The sequence below is a fragment of the Manacus candei genome, unplaced genomic scaffold (assembly GCF_025592945.1).
Source record: "Manacus candei isolate 608988 ecotype Guabito, Panama unplaced genomic scaffold, ASM2559294v1 h1tg000024l, whole genome shotgun sequence".
Lineage (NCBI taxonomy): Eukaryota > Metazoa > Chordata > Aves > Passeriformes > Pipridae > Manacus > Manacus candei.
This window is the reverse complement of record NW_026138072.1, coordinates 3,432,419-3,453,768: the sequence shown is the minus strand read 5'-3', so window position 1 is coordinate 3,453,768 and position 21,350 is coordinate 3,432,419. Positions and strand designations below refer to the sequence as shown.

Sequence of the window (21,350 nt, the reverse complement as noted above, 5' to 3'; positions counted from 1 at the left end):
ATTTCTTCTGCATTTCTAAATACAAAATTTAGGCTTAACAGTTATCCTCTAGGTACCAAAACTCAAACCAGATAAGTCACACAGGTGACTTTGGAAAACTGGTCAAGTGGACTGAATACAAGGCAGCTGGGAGAGCATGGACCCAGAGGACTTTGCTGTTGGAGGATTAGGGAGAGGAGGCTGCAGCTACGGCAGCATTAAGAGAGCCGCTGAACCAACTCTAAAAACATTAAACCCGTGGCTGAGCAAGAGTTAGTATTTACCTCTCTGTGATCCATAAAGTAAATTATACCTTTTATTACCAGTGAAAACACTGCCCTGGTACTGCACCAGGGAGGAGACTAGCAAGGTTTGTATTTTTAACAGAATTTATAGGTCTATGAGCTCTTTTAATGTAACAAAACAGGTTTTCAGATATATTTTTTCTTGGTTTCTCCAGAGCACTTGAGAGCTGACAGTGTTCAGCACACAGCAGCAGGGTCTCCTGAACCTCACATCCTGGGTGGGGAGCAGAAAAGACTTGACTCCCCAAAGCCCTGGGACAAGAGCTCCTGTCTCCACCCAGTCTGACCCTATTCTGCATCCCAGTAAGGGACTGACTCTTCATGAGGAGAAGAGGGATAGGTAGGTAGCAATCCCTCATGGCTGAAGCATGGCGGCACCCAGGCAGGCAGGAGGAGCTGAAGAGATGACCATGGCACTTCCAATGTGCTTGATCACTACTCTAAAGCAAGACAGCCCATGCCTTAATTATTGGCCATTAACCTAAACTAAGTTTCTTCCACTTCAGAATCATTTAGATAACACCATCTTCTTCACCAGCAACCTGCCCCAGCAAAACAAGGGCAGTACGAAAAGACCTTTAGTGGGCTTCCAGATCCAGGCCACCATGCTGCCTAACACTCACATTTCAACAATTGTTCTCTATTCTTGCATACACAGCCTGGATAATTCTATTTTCCCAAACTTTTACCATGAAAATTTACATTATCTGTAAATGTAATGGTATAAACAAACACCGCATTTGTATTTACTTGCTCCATGAAAAATATTTATGTGCTCAGGTAAAATAATGGCTTATTTGTTCCCACAATGCAAGACCCAACACATCGAAGTAAATGCAAATAGCCAAGTATTTCCAGTAATAATGGGGCTATTTTCCTCTATGTCAGCTGCTACCAGCCACTACAATTTAACCATTATTTTTTCACTGTTCAGAAGTCTCGCTTCAGAAAATCTTTATATTTTACTTGTGCTCAGACAAGAATAGTGGCAGCCATACAGTTTTAATGACCTTTGCTGCAACTTAGCTGCAACTTAGAACACTTCTAAACAAAAGATGCAAAAAAAGCAGTAGGGAAATTCTAAATAAACACAAATCAACCATACTCAAAACCTTAATAACACGGAAACAGTTTTAAACATGCCTTTCTAATGTTCAGTGATATTTTTATAATGTCCACTAGGCATTTCTTGTTGACAGATTGCAGTAAGCACTGTAATGGACTTGTTTAAGAAAGCATGTACCCTAATGGAATTGAATGCAATGGGATTCAGCACACAATGAAACAGCATCTACACACAAGAAAGGAATAAAAAACTGAAAAAAAAGATATGAGAAAAAACCTGAACTTTTCTCTAGAAGCATTAGCTTTCTAATGGTATAGCTAATAACATTCAAAGTAAAAATAGGGTGGTTTTCCCCCTATTTAATGACTTGAGAGAAAAAGCAACTGAGTATGATTAAAGTTTTTTCTATTCAGAGTAACAAGGCAAGCAGAATTCCATGTACAGACTGGAGACAAATGATAGGGTCATATTTAGTATTACATATTGCCCAAAAGCCTATACACGCACTTTTATAAAAATTAAGTGGACACGCAGAGTTGCTTGGAGAAGAGCCAGTCCTCTGCTCATTTACACTACCAAACTCCAGCAGCACCCTGAGAACCTCACTCTTTTGCACTCTTCAGCCTCTGAACCTGTGGACAAGACGCTGACCGCACGTGGGAAATACACCATGGTAGGTTCTCCAAAACACATCAGCTTTAGGCACCAACTACCTGTAGGTACTTTCTCAGTGTGAAGCAGCTTTTTCAGAAATGCAGAGGATGTCAAAAGAGTGAAGAAAAAAGCATTCCGTGACCATTTGAGTCCTAGGATATAATCTGAAAGATGCTTCTATAAAGGTCCCAGCACAACCTTGAAGAGAAAAGCACTAACAGAGAAATTTACTAATGAAGACAGATAAGCTGCTCTCTTTTGACATGAAATATCAGCAAGTTCCTCACTTTGGTTTAGATATGGTGCCTTTTCCAAAGGAAGTGCTGGTAGAAGCTACAGCCATCTTTTTGACTGCTAAGTAGCCCACATAACCTGGAAAAAAATTAAGCACTCTGTTAGACCCAAACCAATGACAAAAGCACACTTGAAGCAAAGATGAACAAGGACAGAAGAGATCCAGACATGTTAACTAGCTGATTCCCCTGCCTCAAGGCAGAATCAACAGTGCCCAAGCTACTCCTCAAAGATGAATTTTACCCACCCTGTTTGAAAGCACCCCTCACATGGTCTCCTAACACACAACACAGGGAACTTCCTCCCACCCAAACAATACCCATCTGGCCTCTCCCACCTTCTGCAGCTGGTACATACTTCGTGCTTCTTTAAGGGCTTAACAAGTCTTTGGCCTTGATAACAGAGTAGCCAAATGATACAAAATGGGCAGAGATGTACCAGAATGTTACACTAAATAATTATGCACTGCCTCCATTTCTGCACAGCTGTTCTCAGCCACAAGCTGAGCTCCAGCCTGTTGATTACTTAGAAGCCGGATGGTTTTCGTTTTGTTTTGAAGGAGAGGAGAGATGAAGGCTTGTGGTTTACTTTGTTGGGGTTTAATAGGAGATCAGCCTTAAACCTTGTGGTTTTTCAGTCAAGCTTCTTGCAACACTCCTCCCTCAGTGACACACTCAAATACATGTGCCGTATTGGGAGTTTCTGAAATTGCATACGCTGTGATTTTCCCAAAACTCATGCATCAAAGTAAGTTACACCTTCTGCCTCATCACTAGCCTCAACCTAGGCTCGCTCTGTTCACAGACACAGGCAGAAGAACAAGTTTTTTGTTGAGAACTGCAAGATTTGCCTCCAGGAAAAACAAACAAACACCAGCAGCAGCCATTTAAAATACTTCAAATTCTTCTCATTTACTGCAAAATAGATATATTTCCTCTAAAAAGAAAAACCACAGTAACGGGTAATAACATGCATATGTCAGCAAGTCTCTATGCTATTCCACTCTAGGCTAAGTTGCCTCTAATATTACCCACTTTAAAAAGAAACATGTATTACACATATTGATGCACTTCATTCAGTGCACATGCAATATGCCCAGGTTCTTATTTTCTATGGCATCATCTTATCACAAAAAATTGTCCTCTTCAGTCCTGTTTCTTCTGTTTAACTCTCTCAGTCAGCCCTTTGCTCAGTTTAAGGTACAGCTGGCAGCAAGACCTTTTAGATGTCACCATGAGCAACATCCAGCCACACTAATGACCCATGCCAGACCTGGGAACACAATCTCATTTTTGTTGAATTAGCACATGATACAGAGCTTATGCTGGCTTTGTGCTTTTTATGCCTGCTGTATGTCAGCAGCAGGATAAGAGACAGTCATGGATCTGACTGCTGGTACAGAATTAATCTACCAGTGTTTTTAAACAATTTGAGCCATACAGCAAGTCAGCACTTTGCATCAAACTGACATTATTTTTTTAACTTATCACCACCAATCTTAAAGCTGTGTTTAGCCCATCATCAAACTGTGACAACAGGTAAGGTGGAGAAAAGTTTTCAGTCTCCCATATGGCAAAGGGAGAAAATGAGGAGAAAATATCCTGCATGTTTTTATCAGAAAGCAGAGGAGTAGGGAAGGAAGAACTAAAAAAACTTTTTTCAAGCCCAGTTCCAAAACATATATTAACATTCTTGCTGATCTGTCGTTAAAAATATCATTCACTGTTTTGCTGTCAACAACAACAACACAATTTATCTCCATGCATAAAATAATACAGAGGAATTAAAAAGCTTGGGAATGAGCTCTTAACATACACAGGTCAAAAAAACTTCTGCAATAAGGCATATTAATAGAAAATTACCATCCCTTCTGACATGCAACCATTGACTTAAAAGAAATTATCTCTTTCAGTTGACTTGATTTAAAATACACAAATCTACCTATTATTCTCATGTCCCATGTGATATCAGAGCTCTACTGTTGCAGACACTACACAAATACATGTAAGCACAAAGTCCCTGCCCAGAAAAATCTCAATTTAGGGACTGAACAGGAAAACAAAAAGTGGAGGAGAAATAATACACCATGGGAACAAAAATTATCTGCCTGCTGATGGATATGATTTGAAGCACCTGTTCTTTTCCTTCGTATCTTTTAAAATAGATCCTATTCTTTCACATATATTTCCTCAGTCTCATTCTGGCAGCAAGCCAATGCACGCTCTGCTGTGTGTCCCCATGCAAACCACCCATGACAGACCTCACCAGGCTTCCACAGGGGTCAGCAACAAAATACTCGTGACCCCAGCCAGCGCTGGATCAGGCCAGTGAACACAGCTCTGTGCATTAGCAAATGCATGCTGAAAGGCCAACACATATTTACATTTTAAACCACATTTCTCTTCTGTGTTATGAAATTACCCTCTAAGTAATTTCAGTGATTTCAGCCTGGATGAACACACAGATGAGCTAAGAATTATGGCCAACCCTACTGCAACAGCAAAGAACATGAAAGCACAGAATGGACAAGATAGGCTAGAAATTGTCTTCTTTCCACAAAGGGCTGGCCAGAAGACACTGAACACATGGCAAGAGCAGCAAGTACAAGAGTTGTATGTGACCATGGAAAACTATCCTTTCTTCCCACAGCAACTCTTAGTTCAACATGGATGAAGTGGGAAGGCAAACATCTTGGCAAGGTAGACAATCAATTAGTCACTTTAGAACCAATAAGTCCTACTGCCACTTCCTACTCAAATCATGCAAAACCACACTGGAATCATGTATCAGTTTGAATCTCAATCATTTAGAAAACAGAATAACATCATTAAATTATTTCTGTTCATTCTGTTTCTCTCATGTTTTTGTGAGGAAGGCAACAATTACTGCTTATTTGTCCCTCTAGCTCTAACTAGCCATACAAATAACATATTTTAGAAAAAAATTGGAATTTCTTTCTGTCAAACAAGATGATTCACAACTTTTTAACTGCCTAACTAGGTGTTTTCAGAGTCCCTCTGCCTGTGAACCTCTGAACATTTTTCAGCAGATATGCTCAAATTATTCCCAGACACACTGCTAGAGTACAAATAAAACTCTGTTTATTTAACCACCTTTTGCATGGAGTTCAGTGCAGAACTGAAGAATTCAGAAGAGTCCAGGACTGCATGAATATTACAGTGCACTCTAACCCTGTCTTCAGCTGGAACAATATCAACCAACTTGGAGCACTTTGGAAGACTATCACACTACAGCCCAAACAACTAAAAGTTACTGACAGAGTACCAAATTAGTCCAATCCCTGCATATGCATTAAAATCCTCTTTCCAATTTGAACTTTCTACCACCTTTTGCTTTCTGATCTTTACAACAGGACTTTGACTCCTAAACTGAATCTTTCGTCTTTAATTTTCTCCACTGTATGACAGCCATGCTGTTGTATTCTGAAGCTGACCTGGAAGTAGTTTATGCAGATGTCCACTATGGAATTCTGCAATTATTTTTCCCCTTCCATGTCACTGCTGTCAAGTGTACAGACAGAACACTAAGGGAGCATGAAAGCCAGCAATGGGGCAAGGCAAGATGGCCTCTGGCTGCTGGTTTGCTTCATTCGTTGGCCAATGTCAACTGGCTTATGTCTTTTTTTTCCCATGAATAATAAAATTAACTTATTTGTCAACTAAGACATTTTAGAATTAACTCTGTTTCACCACATTTCTCACCTATGGAAATCCAGGTAGATGGTAGCTGAACAGTACAGCAGGCTTTGTTTTTAAGAACATTAAAAATCACACCGGGAATTTGCTGTTGTTATCTGCACCCCCCAGGTGTGAAACACATCCCTCGTTTCACTTTTTCTTCTCTGTATGGAAATACAAACTCCTTCTATGCCCAAGGTACCTGTGAATTCATAGGTGGATTTTCAACCGAGTCCTGAGGTATTATGTCAGCCCATCCTTGAGAAACTACAAGATCACAGATTAAGAAAACAGCGAAGATGCTAATGAAGATGGCTGTAGCCAGGTGTTTGCCCAAAAAACTGCTACAGAGAGAGTATATCCTGTGAAAAAGTAACAAAAGATCAAAAGAACTTCAAAATTGTTATTTAGTAGCAAAAGTAAATAAAACAGTGTGGATCCAAGGGACAATTAACTGAGATTGTAATACAGACATGCCTTTGTAGGGATAGGCTACAGGTATATTGGATGTGATAAAAAAGTGGCCAGATTGTGTCCACAACAGCACTTAATTTCCAAGTTGCACTCCCACTGTCTTTCATGAGAGCCAGCCTCTTGGGTCAGCAGTTAATGTGGAAACAGCAGGGAAGCTACACTGTCATCTCAAGTTGCTTAGAGCAGAGTACCTTGAAGGGCAACCATGGCCACGAGGTTGCACTCACTCCTCCTCCTTTGCTCCTGCCTGAGCTTTGGCAGCATGGTTCCTACGGATCCCGTTTATTCTTAGAGGGGAGAGAGCTGTGAATGCAGACTGAATGCACCTCCTCCTCTCTGCCTCCATCTAAAGCAGCTGCACTCCTTTCTTTGGAAGAGTAAATGAGACAGGACGCACCTTCTCTGATAATAGGGCATGCCAAGAGCAAACCAAATTAGGAGTAGCTTCCACTTGCTGTCAAAGCAAAGCAAGCTACTGCACAGAAAAATGTTCTTCATACAGGTATCTTTTACTTCCAAAAAGGTTACCAAGGAGGGATGCTTCCCCATCCTAAAATCCTAGGTTAGGATCTAAGAAACCTGGATGGCATTGTGTTTCACCACATCTTTCTTACACTTGCTGCACTTACGTCACCTCAGACCTTCTTTGTAAACAAAGCTAAAAAACTCACTCCTGTTAGTACCTCTTTTTTAACTGTGAGTTCACCTCTTTTAAGCAATCACTTCAGGATTTGCAGAAAAAGAATCCACTTGATTGCAAACTTCCCCTTCTTTTTTTACATAACACACAAGTTCCTGTTTTGTGGAAGCAGGGAGAATGGTAATTTGGGATTTTATAGGGAAAAAACAGCCATAAGGTGTGGGAAAGAGGGTGAAAGGTGTCTCTACACAGGCTCTGCTTTTGAAAACTGCAAATGAGACTGTTGCCTTAAAGGATCAACCAGGAGCCAAAAAGTTACTCACCAGGCAATTATTATAGAGATAAGAGAGTAGTTTTAATAGAATGCCTTCAACTACCACAGGAGTACAGACACACGCGCCCATGTCCTGGGGCTTCCACAATTTAAGGTATTTGTCCATCCAATTCCAGATCTATCCAGCCCCCACATCCTCCCCCTGGCACGCCTCTCTGGGAATTGAGGCAGGGGGCTCTGGGACCCCCTCTTCCTCATTTTCCTCTTCGTCACAGCACGTCCAGTCCGTGAAGCTTCTCCAAAGCTCTGACTTTTGAAGGATGCTTTGTCTGTGGGGTATCTTGTTCAAGCCAGGGTGCAAATGTTCTTAAACAGAAAGAAGGCTTACCTTGAGAGAAGTCTAAACAAACTAAGGAATTTAGAAAGTTAGATCCGAAACGAGGTAATAGGGTTGGGTAAATGTGTCAACTACTGTGCTAAAGGGTGAGCTAACTACAGCTACTTCTAAAATCTACAAAAAGCTAAAAATCAAAAAAAAATCCATAGGCATTAAGACTATTGAAGGAGAAGAAAATAATGATCACAAGGAAGGGAAAAATTTGAAACTTCCTTCAGAGACCTGAGTCACAGTATTGAAAACTATCACCTCCAGACATCCCTGCATCAGACAGCAACATTCAACAGCCTCCAGTCTCAGAAAAAACAAAGAATGGTTTTTGGTTTCATTCACCCTGCTTTTGAATGAGCTGTTACCCAAAAGAAAGCGACTCTTCAGGTAGAAGCCTAGTGTTGTAGGACTTACATAAAGAGGTAGTTCAGCGCAGTTTAACTCAATTGTCACAGCATCTACAAACAGAATAAACCAGTGGAATTATTACACACCCATCAGGAGGTACTGATATCATTATACATGATTCGTGTCTGTAAACTAGGTCAACATCTTTCAGATTTAGGGGGAAAAAAGGATATTAAGCTTATCAGCTACCCAGTTGCCCCAGATGTCCCTAGAATGTGGAAACACTGGTGTAATGTCTATGTTATGGCTGGAGGAGGGGTGGCTGGTCTTAGTTAATATTCTGTGTGCATTTCACATAATAGACAAGATAAACAAAACAGATCAGGCTGAGCATGAGACACTGGTAGTTGCAGCAAATGAAGTAGTGGGAATTTCATAATTTCTTATTTCTAGAGGCAAAAAAATTATGTTTGACCACAAAACACATTGTAGCAACTTTTACTCCACACCAATATCCTAAGTGTCTGGTATTGGTTTTCTAGCAACTTCATAGAAGTTATCCCCAAGGCAGGTTGCCTTAACCACACTAAACAGCAAGCTACTGATACAAGTCATCACTAGAATTAATATAATTATAGTCATCATAGCAACTTTGATTTCTACTATTATACTTCTGATGCGCTACATCCTCTAAATTCATAGTCTAAAAGTAGTATTCCTTTCAAATAAGAAGAGCATACCAGAAGAAACTCCACATCTTTACAGTAGCAAGGTCTGAGCTCACCAGCTATGCACAAGTCTTCTACTTGCTAAAACAGGCCACGAAAAAATCTGTCTTAAGAGACAGCTCAGATATGGCCTTGTTTTTACAGCTGAAGTTTCCAAGAACAACACAGTTGTTCAGCTCATTGCTTGTTAATGCATAGGTACAGCCTTCTATGAGTCAGATAGGATTTGAGAATTTCCCTGCCTACAATGACACACCCACCATCCCAGTATACACTCCCTTTAAAACCGTGAATTTGTTAATCCTCATCTCCTAGTGCCCATCAATTTATCTACATTCACAAGGACATACATTCTTGCAGTTTTGAAACAGAAGGCAAAATCCTTTACAAAATCACTGGTCACAAATTGTTCAGCCAAAAAAATCCCAAAGCTTCCATTTAGTACGAAAAGAGTATCAAGGTAAACACTAATCCAGCCAGTCTAGTCAGCAGTAAAATTGAGAGAGAAGAGTTTCTTATTTTCTGTGGAGGGAGGAAGTATCCTGCAGCTGACTCCAAGGCATTTCACACCACCAGACAAAGCTCTGCAGTTTCTAGCAGCTCCATCCTGAACTCAACCTTAAAAGCAGCAGCACGGGTAGCACAGACTCGTCTGTACAGAAGAAAACAGGGTTACAGTGTAAGTTAAGAAACAGTAACGTTAGTTCTGCAAGGAGTAGTTTAAAGTAGAGCTTTTCATAGAAACAGTAACGTTAGTTCTGCAAGGAGTAGTTTAAAGTAGAGCTTTTCATAAGTGTTACCTTACAGAACCAGTGAAGCACATTAATATCTATCCCAGACCTCACCATTACTGCTACTCACAGGGCATCTCTTCATGGTTGGCTAAAACAAGACATGTCAGTCAGCTGTCTTACACCATTGCTCTATTCTACTCTATAAAATCCCTTCACCTACAATGGTTCTCAATCTTTAATGGAACACATGCAAACTAAACTCCACCATCTCCACTGCAAGAAATCATGAGCACATTCAAATCATTATGCCACGCGAAGAGAACATGAAGTACTGCTGATTACTTCTGTCATATGACATCTTCCTCCTCTGCAAGGATAAGAAATGCAAGTATCAGTCTAGTCTACCTATTCTACAACAAGTGCTCACAAGAAAACATAACTTAGCTCTTCCTTTGGAGGATAATCATTGCATCACCAGTACAACAAACTTTTTTTGTGTTGGGTAATACAAACACAACTTATTGGAGAGATGGTGCCATCCTGGCTTCTATTCTCTTCACTATTTGCTTGTGCCACACTGTGGATCCCCCTGGAGCTTGTGCAATTGGAAATAGTAAGTGCCTAGCTAAACGTGAATCCTGAGAGGATAAATAACCTGAAGATTTAGCTCATCAGAAGCACTCAATGTTATTTATACAGCACTGACTAGAACCATGTTGAAATACAATCAGTACTTTCCACATGTAATGCCCTGACAAACCAGCTTATATTGGTGTTTCCTGAATACAAAGGGGTACCTAATGGTACTCATTGCTTCCTGTAGAAGAATCAAAAAACGTCCACACACAGCACTGAGTGGTCTTTTCTGCTTTTCTCACAGTATCCTTGTTGTTTAGAAAAAAAATTTACATGAATGGCTCAGTCTTTCCTCCAGCTGGGGATTACAGTAACTCAGCCTGGCTGCTGGAAGTGGCTGGGAGAGGTAGGAAGAGGATGCCCGTAGGGAGGAAATACTCAGCTCTGGCTGTGGTGCAGCTCTTGTGCAAACTCCACTTCAGAGCGAGGGACTGAAGGAGACACCATCGCATGCATCTTACCACTCACCTCCTCTGTACCGCAAAATGCTGCTCAGGTCCCCAAAAAGCGGGGTCCACAATGCACACAAGGTGCCACATAGACAAATGCTCTCCAGTAATGAGTAGTTGTACTCCACACAGCAAGGGGAGGGTCGAGCTCCTGGCATCATGAGTGCATGTAATTTCACAGAGCGACACCTGATCCCTTCCGCTCACATATGCATCTCTGACATAGAAACCAGCAGGATGGGCATCTAACAGACAAACAGGTCCAGTTTCAGGCACTGCCCACATTACCAATGACAGCAGTAGCAGAAAAAAAACCGTTTCAGCATCCAGTTTAGCAGTAAATTTACTGGAATCTTTTACTGTGACGTGTTGCAAACTGGAGAGACTCCCAGCAGACATTTCATTCAAGCAAAGGTAAATATATAAAAATGAACAAAAAATCTATAATTTTATTTAACTAAACATTTTTTTAATCTACAAAAACCTAGTGGTAAATGCTATTGCCAGTCCCTGACCAGCTCAAGTTATTAAGACAAACAGCAACATGTAATTTAGATTTTATCAAAGATGCAAGAGATTTCAATAATCCCTCAAACACTTTTCTTCACCCAATAATTTATTTATTGGTTGTCAACTATGGGACTGTCATATATCCGATTTTTGCAACATTACAAATTTTAGCATTTTACAGCATGGTGTCCCTGATTATCAAGATATGTTAGAAGGATATATGGAAATAAACCAATGGAAAATAAAAACACCCATTATTGGTTTAAATGCATTTTAAGATGCGAGTTATCAAACATTTTTACTCTGTACCTACTACATAAATTAGATAAGGGGAAGCATTATCTCAGCAGAAAGGCATTTCTACCAGTTGACAAGGTGACCCTCCAGCCAACACTGTGACTACTTTTTGGCTATCTTAGCAACCACTGTCCATCATCAGCTTTTTCCTAAACACAAAAGAACACTTTTTGATCCTACAACAACCCAGCTCACAACCTGCAACTTGACTCTCTCCTCTTCCCTGTAAATAAAGCATATCACTGTGGGAGAAAGAGACAGAGAAGGTGAAGACAGGACTCTGGCTTTGATGCTGCTCTGTGATCCAGCAGTCACCCCTACAGACTTCACTTAACTCAGGGCCCTGTGGCTGCCAGAACGAGCCTCCATGGCTCGTTAAGCAGCACCAGACCACAGTCTCTGCAAGCTTGCAAGCAGGTGCAAAGCAAGAGCAGCAGTACAAGACATGTATTTCATACTTCCGTGGATCAATTCAAAGATAACAGAACATGAGGTCTTTGATCGTGCTCTGCTCACTATATTCTCCTTTCACACCATAATTTTACACCTCTGTGCCACAGACCTGCTGTTTCATAAACTGTAAAGCAACTCACTGAATGTCAAAAATGTCATATTATGTAAATAAACCACCAGTGATGCTTCACAGATGGCTTGGAATTCAATTCTTCCTTTCTTTAATTATATTTCTTTTTGGTGATGGTCACATTGAAACTCATGTCTATAAAACACTGAAGATTAGTGTTACAACACCCATCAAGACAAGCACATTAAATCTTTATTTCTGATCATCTGAAGCAATAGGAACCCAGAGGCAGGCAGGAATACCCAGAGCATCCTGCTTGCTTTAAAACGTAACAACTTTGTCTAAGAAAATGTCTTGTGCATTGTAAAAGCTAGCAGCACATGCATATCAAGAGGTCTACTGAGCTCTCTGCTGCTTGTTGACTGTGTTACAGTCACCACTATCACAGTTTCATTATTTTTAACTATGCAATAGTCTATAGGAGGTAGGTGCTACATTAACCTCAAAGACAGCCTCTAAGATGGACACGAATTACTGTAAATACTCTCTCTATATCTCTCAGATCTTAATACTCTTCAAAACCAGTGACATTTCAGTGTGGTGCTCACAGACCAGCCAGTTTCTAAGACCAGCCAGTTTCTATTAATAATGCTCATCCCACAGATTCCTCTAAACAAGCGCAGCAACAGAACCAAACTATGTTTCTGAGTTTACAGATTCCATCTGATTTACATTAAATTAGTACACTGAAGGCTCGCTCACAGTTTCCCAAGAACCAGGAACTGCCTCTGGGATAAAAGTGGTACAGAATGTTCTTTTAAGTGCAGATCCTTGCTTTGGACCTGACTAACAGACTTTGGAAGAAATAAATTAAAGGAAAAAGTAGCAAGGTGAAAACACATGGATAATAAATACCACATTCCTAATGTTAAAGTTTTAAACTTTACAGACAAAGATTTTGACATGACCTTTTTACATCATTTTTACACTTGGGTTTCCTGAACATCTAAAGCATAGTGAATAGAGAGAGGACAAAGCAAAACCCTCAGCTAGTAGCTACACAAGCACATTCAATTACTGCCTTCTGACAGTATTCAAACTGAGAGGTAAAATAAGCCTTTGCCTATTAAATTTATCATGAAGCAGTGTTGATTACTTCACCAGACATTAGCTGCTCTTGAAGCAAGGGAACAGAAGAAATGCAGCTTAACACATTTTTAGCTGTTTTAAAACATCGCTCTTTTCAACAACTGGAGGAAAAAAGAAACCTAGATCTTTCTCCAAACCAACATCATCCCATTCATGGTTATCACATTTCTTTTAATTTGTTAAAGGGACAGCCATTTTGTGTTCCTTAGAAGGGAAAATATTTAAAGAGTCTCCAAAAAAGGATCACATTTTTTAACCTTTTAAAAATAGGCTTGGGTTTTAAAACACAGAAACAAGTCTAGGAAAAAATGCCTCTTACAACAGCAGCCTGCTCCTGAGGTTGGCAAAATACATTCTTTATGCATTCCTGAATTAGGATTCTTAATGTAGCATTTTCATTTCAACTAAAAATGAAATGGGGCTCTAGATTTTAGAAACCTTAAAAATTTAAAAGTTGGTTATACATTACTGAAAGACAAAAAAACTCCCAAATGTATCTGTAAGGTTACTGAAACAAAATAAAATATGTTTGATAATATTGCCAGATAACCGTCTTACCTCCCTTACCCTTTCAACACCCATTTTGACAGAGATAGTAGTTATTTAATTATGAAAGTTTTAACAGCTTTTAGAATTTAGTACTCCATAGTTTGGGCCCTATGAAACTGTGGGACCAGAGGAAAAGTAAACTCTTTACAGAGTTCATGTAGCACAGTTGTACAGTTTACTGGCAAGGCAGAAAAGTGGATCAGAAATATTTGGTTCTACATAGGCATTCAAATGCATGCTGCAGTGCTATCTGTGATGCTTCATCATTACTCAGGCTTGGCCATCCACCAAACTGCTATAACTAACAAGGTAAGGGAATATTCTGTGTGTTTAATGACCCTTTTGTAACCTGTATTCCACTTTCGTGGACAGTTAGAACTGTGCCACAAACTCTAAAGCCATTAAGAGCTAGAAAAAAATTTTTGATACCAAAAGTCATTAAACATAATTCTGATATTCAAGGAAGCAGCTTCTATTGAGAAGGGCAACTATTCCACCTTATAGCCCTCTTCTAACTATTCATGTAGTTTGGTGGTACGTACTTGTTTTTATGATGCTAAACCTGAAAGATACAACTCACAGAGCTCAACTAGTTGGTACAGAAATCTATAAAATTTTGAAATTTCTGTAATTTTTGAAGAATTTCAACAGACAACATTGAGGAAAATTCCATAAACATTCCTAGACAGGTGGTGAGAAGATGCTACAGATGTAGTAATATTCAAGCCAATACAGAAGAGGAAAAAATTAAAAGGAGCACTTCAGTCAAAAAGTACAAAAACCCCTCATACAAGCAAAGATACATACAAACAGCCTCAATACTTGGGCACAAACATGCATTGTGATAAAAATTCTCCTTCCTGTTCTGGGCACCATCTTGGAAACTAAAATACTTATTTGCAGAAGGTACACAGAACACATATTCCTGCCTTGAGATTCCCATGTATAACTGGGAAATCAAGATATGTATGTGCTGACTGATGTGTACCTATGCAAAGAGCTGCTTTTTGGATGGTAAAGCCAAAATCTGGGCAAATCTGAGTCACTACATCAGTCATAGGGTATCCTTCCTATATCATGGTGCAAATTCAACATGTTATTCAGATCCGAAGAACGTCAGGCCACTACACACTGTACCCTTTTGAAATGACCCCACAAAGGAACTATTCTTGGGAGGAGAGAATGGGAACTGCTGCATAACAGCAGCAGCTTCAGATCAAGCAAAAGGAATATTCATTCATGATATTACAGAAGAAAATGTTGGCATAAATGTCTAATTTGCAAGTCAAATAAGAAGGCCAGATAAGTTTCCTGGTAGACTATTAAGATACATCTGCACAATCACTTTCTTAGTTACAGTCAATATTCAAACACCACTCTGGAAAAATAAAAGCACTTAAGTACTAAAATATTTTCACCATTTTATCCTGTCAATTTTTCATACTGAATTCACAGAATACAGTTAATTTTTTACCTACGTAGAAAAATCCCTCTTACTCAAATCCTACTCCCACAATATGTCATGAAGAGCTATTATCTCTGTAAAAGAAAACATCTGTTAGATTTTCAATCACATTTGTGTGCCTTATAATGACTTATGAGGAGAACTATCTTCATTTTTGTACAGGACCAGACACAGAGAGAGGAATAAATCCATAAAAATGAAAGAGAATTTTAGAGCCTTTTTTCTATAGAAAAATCACTGTGCAGGTTGAAAACTGGTCCATCTCTAAGCTCTGCAAACCAGTGTCCCAACAAAATGCACCCAAGAACTGCTTCAAAAGTTGCTTATTATTTTACCATTAGAAAAGCTTTCATTTCCTTTACATTTTTTGGGTGTTAAAGAAGTTAAAGTAAATAAGTTAAAAACTTTTGCTCTGTCTGAGAAAGGCAAACACATTTATGATCAAAACTGAATACCTTGTCCACGCTGGGGCAAGAACTTGAAAAAAAAACCACGAGTGGCTTTTACGGCAAAATAATGACCTTAAGAAAAAAACACAACACATATTTAAAAAAACCAACCAAACGAAAAACCCCACAAACAACAATAAAAAAATCCCACAACATACAAATCCCTCTCCCCCGTTTTGGAGCTTTGAAAGGCAAATGACAGCCCAGGCACACTTTTTGCCAGGACACTGGCGGAGCCCGGCCGGGCGCGCCGCGCACCGTCCCGGCCGGGGAATATCCGCGCAGCTCCCTGGAGCTCGACGTCGCGCCCCGGCGAAGGTTCAGGACAACGCGGCGGCCCCGGGGCTGCTGGGCAGCAGGTGCCGCGGGCTGGGCTCCCCGCTCCGCCCGAGGCAGAGGCCGCCTTACCTACAGCGAGCGTCCCGGGAGAGGCTCCGCCGCCACCGCTGACGAGCCGCCTGCGGGAGCGCCCGACCCCGCGGTTGCGCCGCCCCTGGGCCTCGGAAGCCCTCGGGGCGAGGGAACAAAGCTGTGTGACGGCCCCGGGCAACGGCAGGGTGGTGCCCGGCTCCTGAGAAGCAGACTCCGGGGCAGCCGCCCAAGCTCCCCACTGGCAGCTGGAGGGACAGCGAAGGGACAGCGGGAGCCCGGTGGGGAGCCCTGCGCTCCCGACTGCGCCCCGGTGCCGGGCGGGGAGGCCCCGGCGACTTTCGGAGGGGCGCGCTGCCCTCTCCCGGCCGGAGCGCAGGGTGTGAGCCCGCCGGCGGGGCAGGAGCTGCGGCAGCCCCGGCACTCCCTCAAGGCAGCCGGAGCCTTCCCCTCCCCTCCCGTCCTCTCCGCTCCGGTCCGGCCGTCGGGCGGCGGTCCCGTAATCGGCAGTACGCGGCTGGGATCTGCCCACGCAAGGCGCTGGCTGATCAGGCTGCTTCCCGGCCGCTCCAGGCGTGTTTCGTGCGGCATAGTGCATTGATCCCGATAAACCACACCGCATTTCGGCTTTTCAGCTGCCAAGCATATGCAATACATAATTTCAGTTGTTCTTAAAATCATCTTATGTTGATTCCCTAAGCCTCTTCTGTCAACCCGTTTCAATGGTAATGACGGTGAAGCACTGAAGATGTGGGGTTGTGAGTACCAGGTTGCGGATAGGACTTCCCAAGCTCCCTCTTACTGCACTGTAATTGAATTCGTGACCTGTTTGCTGTTGATGGACAGCATACTTTCTTCATAACAGCAGCATTTCAGCACAATGTCATGGGGATGAAAAAAAGGTTTACCCAAGTGCTGTAAGCAGTGTATGAAAGAATTAGTGTTTTACTGTGAGAGGGTGGCTGGTACACAACAAAGGTGTGTATTTCCTTGGTAGCCCAAATATCTGGGAAACACAGGAGACTAAAAGTAATCAGAGAAAGAGAGAGACTGAGAAAGCATAAGAATGCTGGGTCTGTTCAGCCCAGAAGCAGAGTTTAAGTAAGGTCTGAGTATTAGTTTATTGAGCAATGCTACCACTTTAAAACGGACTAAGCCAATACTAAAAATGTTATCCAAGTCCTCCAGTGCTGTCATCTGAGATCAAAGGTCTATTGCCATACTTTTCCATCCTGTACTCTTTTCCCATACCTACAAGGATTCTTGCAGCTCCTGACTTTTAAACGGAAAACTACTTGCAATGAGAATAGTAAGCACATTAACAGTGTGTTGACAGTTTAAAAAAATTGAACATAGAATAATATGTTAGCTGGTAAATGCACTGGAAGACCCTAGTTAATAGCACAAGATCACAACCTGACTCACATTTCATAATAAAAAATTGAAGCTTCTCAGTTATATATTCTTACCAGATGTCCTTAACACAATTAAACTCTGCTAATTCACTTACCTTGAACCATCTAAATGCATTATAGTTTCACAAGCATTTTTAAAAATTAAGTATATTAGACTGCTGTAACAGAGCACAGGTCACAAAGGTACTGCCCTGGAGGAGAGACAGAAGCCAGTAGAACCCCATTACCACCCTGACTGTTTCAGCAAGAGATTCATGGCTTTACATAGGTGTGTGTTCATCTCTAAAGTTTAAAAGTTTTGGTGTTTTATTCCGGGTAGCTGATCACACAGAAAAACATCTCTGCATAGTACAAGGAAACAGGGACTTTTGTGCTGTCCTTGTCAGAACAAGTCCACAACTCTGAGTAGCAGAGATAACCTGCTGGTTACGGTGTGATCAGGACTTTGGAAAGTTAAACATACCAGAAGGAAAAGGTACAGGTTGACGGAGTGCAGCCAGGTTAAGGGTGGCTTGCAACCATCTTAGAGCACCTTTCCTTTACATCCAGCCCCAGCATACTTTACTGAAAACATACAGAGGGATTGCTTTACTTCAGTTGCCATAATCACTCACCACTGAATATAGCAAGCTATCCAAGTGTATGTTATCCTAGAAAAGAAGACAAATATAGGTGCATCTGCAGAAGCTGGAGACTCAGGATTTCAATTCCAAATTTTCACAATTGAAAAAGATACAAAAATTACTATCTAAAGGTTGTAATTGAATTAACATAATTTCCAACAGGATGTAGTATTACCATAAGATACTGACAGGCCTCAGTTCCAGAGTAAACCACCTCTTGCATTTCTATCATGCAAATCTGTTGAAATACAAAGGTATTTACCCTCAAGAAGTTAGAATATGTAAGTGATCTAGCAATAAAAGTTTCACTCATTAGCTGAATTAGTCCAGGGAAGAGAGATCAATGCCTTCCCTGGGGAATGTTCAGTTGAAGGCTTGACAAAATCAACAGTGACCAACCAGACCATCTCTCCATTTCTCCCACATAATTCAGGTGCCCAAACACAGGAAAGGGAAGTGTTTACTATTAATTCTAGGTGCATTAGAGAAGCCTCCACACTAACTGTGCTCCTGAACCCAACATTCAGTGATTATTCCCTCTTTCCAACAAAAATGCTTCCTAGGAAAAGTATATTAAAAAAACTAATAACAGACATGCTTTTGTAGGTAACTATCTGCTGTGGGGCAAGGTAATTTATTAACTATATTTTAAACACAAATCAACCTGGTTATTCCCAAATGACCCACAAGTAAAGGAACATGTCGTATGCAATAAATGCCCACTTTTCCATATAAGTAGAATAATATGCTTTCCCAAAACAGGACACTCAGCATTACATCTCCTCCAATCTAATGCGCAATAACCTATTTCAACTATTTCTGTTCACAACAGTCTATCTAAATACTTCAAAATATTAGATTCTGGTAATGGACTGCTGAAAAAATAAGTACTTTTTCATAAAAATAAATTCCTTTTTCACTTGTAGAACAAAAACGTGTGTGCTTAGCACTGCCGTAAAGCATTTTAAACATGCACCAGCACACTACGAACTGGAACTTTTTTTCCTATTTTATTCAACCATCAACCTGTCAAAAAAAGCCAGAAATTGAAGTTTTATATTGCATTATATAATTATTATGTATTATATAAAATGAGAACATGAGCAACAGGCACCACAGTGGTAATAACAGTATCTTATGCAAGCTCCTTGATAACTTGATTATGTTGGTACTGAAGAAAAGCTTGCATAATGTAAAAAAATCTTATTAAATGGGAAGAAGAAGTTATTACTTTTCATTACAGAAAATAACAGAGACACAACTTTGGCAAGTTTGTCACCTGAAAAAATACTAGCTTTCAATGCGGAGGTAGTAAATCCAGTAGAATTCATAATACAACTGGTCAGTCAAATAAGTCTTCCAAATTTCATTTTACTAGTCTTGTTAGACATCAAGATCTTAAATAGCATTTGTTTCTCTATGTTTTCATCAGATTTCCATTTGTGTAGACAATATCTAACATCTGTTTTCATGTCTACCTTGGCAAACTCACTTGGAAGAATATCCTGAATGGTAAACATCACAACACATCAAATTACTCTAAGATCTGAGAATCATTGAACAGTTCGGGTTGGGAGAGACCTCTAAAGGTCATCTAGTCCAATCCCCTTGCAACTACTTGAATGTTTACAGGGATGGAGCAACTACCAGTTCTCTGGGTAACCTGTTCCAATGTTTCACCACTCTCATTGTAAAAATCTTCTTTATGTCTAGTCTGTATCTACCCTTCTTTAAGACTATAAAAATTACCCTTTGTCCTGTCACAACAGGCCCTGCTAAAAGGTTGTAATTGTCCTTTTAAGTATTGAAAGGCCATGAGGTCTCCCTGGAGCCTTCTCTTCTCCAGGCTGAGCAACCCCAATGTTCTACCCTCCAAGTCTCTCAGCCTGTCCTCCTAGAAGAGGTGCCACAGCCCTCTGATCATCTTCATGGTCCTCCTCTGGACTCATTCCAATAGGTCCATATCCTTCCTGCACTGAGCACCTGTCTTGGGTTACACAGATTCTGGTATCCACCTTTTCTTTTCTCTTTTCCCCAAATGTGTCCTTTTTTTTTTCTTTTTGGTGTTTTTCCTTCTTTAAAGAGACCAAACTGCTAATGATTACTGACTCAAACATTTGACCATATATATAGTGACTGCCCAGGCACTGTAAGACACTGGACTATTGGTGGCTATGGCTCAATCAGCAGTCTGCTTTGTTAACAATGTGCAGAGTGGCGACCCAGGCCAGGGGCTGAAGGCAAGCACATCCAACACCTCAGGCTACAAGCTCCAGTCACATTGAGCTTCTCATCCACCAACACCTCCAAGTCTTTTGACTCAAAGCTCCCAGCTTGTGCTTCAGATTGCCCTGACACAGATGTAAGACCTTGCACTTGGACTTGTTGAACTTCATGAGATTCACAAGGGCCCACTTCTCAAGTCTGTCCAGATGGTATCCCATCCTTCAGGTCTGCCAACTGCACGACTCAGCTTTGTGTCATCTGCAAACCCACTGAAGGTGCATTCAATCCATTGTCAATGTAATTGATGAAGGCATTGCACAATACTGGTCCCAGTAGAGACCCCTGAATGACACCACTTATCTATCATTCATCTCTATCTGAGCATTGAGCCATTGACCAGTACTCTCTGGATGCAACCATCTAACCAAATTCTCATCCACTGAACAGTCCATCCATCAAATCTCTCTCTCTCCAACTTAGATCAAACTAATCACTATTTTAATCCAACTTCTTCCTATGCTTCTGCTAGCCACACATCAAACTTTGAGACACTACAATAGATACATATCTTAGACATGAATATTGTCAGTAAGAACTGAGAATACGTTTTATGTCAAGCTTAGTAGTTTTCAAGCCATGGAACACTACGCTGCCAAGACAAATGTGTGCCTTCAACTCCAAGCAATACTGGTTCACAGAATAAAGCGGCTCTAGGAAGAGCCTAGTGTCATCCTAAATGTACTCAATAGCCTTTAGCACACCTCTGTTTCCAATGTGTACATAGTGATACAGCACTGCCTGAAGTTAAAATAAACCATACCCTAGCATTCAAACACATACTGATAACAATGTAGACAGAAAGTGATAGAATTACACAAAAATTGAGTTCTGACATTTAACTGAATATTTTCTCACTGCTGTGTATTTTCCTTATTACAATAATTTAATTTGAATTAATTTCCCTTTAGAAGTATTATCTACTTTCTATATAATTCATATTTTTCAATATACATATGCATGTACTTCTCTTCTTGAGTCATTTAGCGATTTCTGATGAATTCATGGAAGTCTGAAATGAAGATGAAGCAGGGAGAGAAAACACAATGTA

The 21,350-nt window shown here is 40.6% G+C and overlaps 1 protein-coding gene across 2 annotated transcripts in view; it reads right to left on the bottom strand.

Moving 5' to 3' along the window:
* The window catches only part of ARHGEF28 (Rho guanine nucleotide exchange factor 28), a 117,961-nt gene extending 101,547 nt beyond the window's left edge, over positions 1 to 16,414 (bottom strand). Inside the window, exons 1-2 of one of the 2 annotated variants that reach the window (XM_051788153.1) lie at positions 16,018 to 16,414; positions 15,616 to 15,681 (exon numbers count right to left, since the gene is read on the bottom strand). The gene's annotated coding sequence lies outside the window, so the exon portion shown is untranslated. Of the gene's footprint in view, positions 1 to 8,186; positions 8,231 to 15,615; positions 15,745 to 16,017 lie in introns of those variants that run through there. The other variant, XM_051788151.1, reaches the window with a different exon arrangement.
* Positions 16,415 to 21,350: the final 4,936 nt, after the last annotated feature.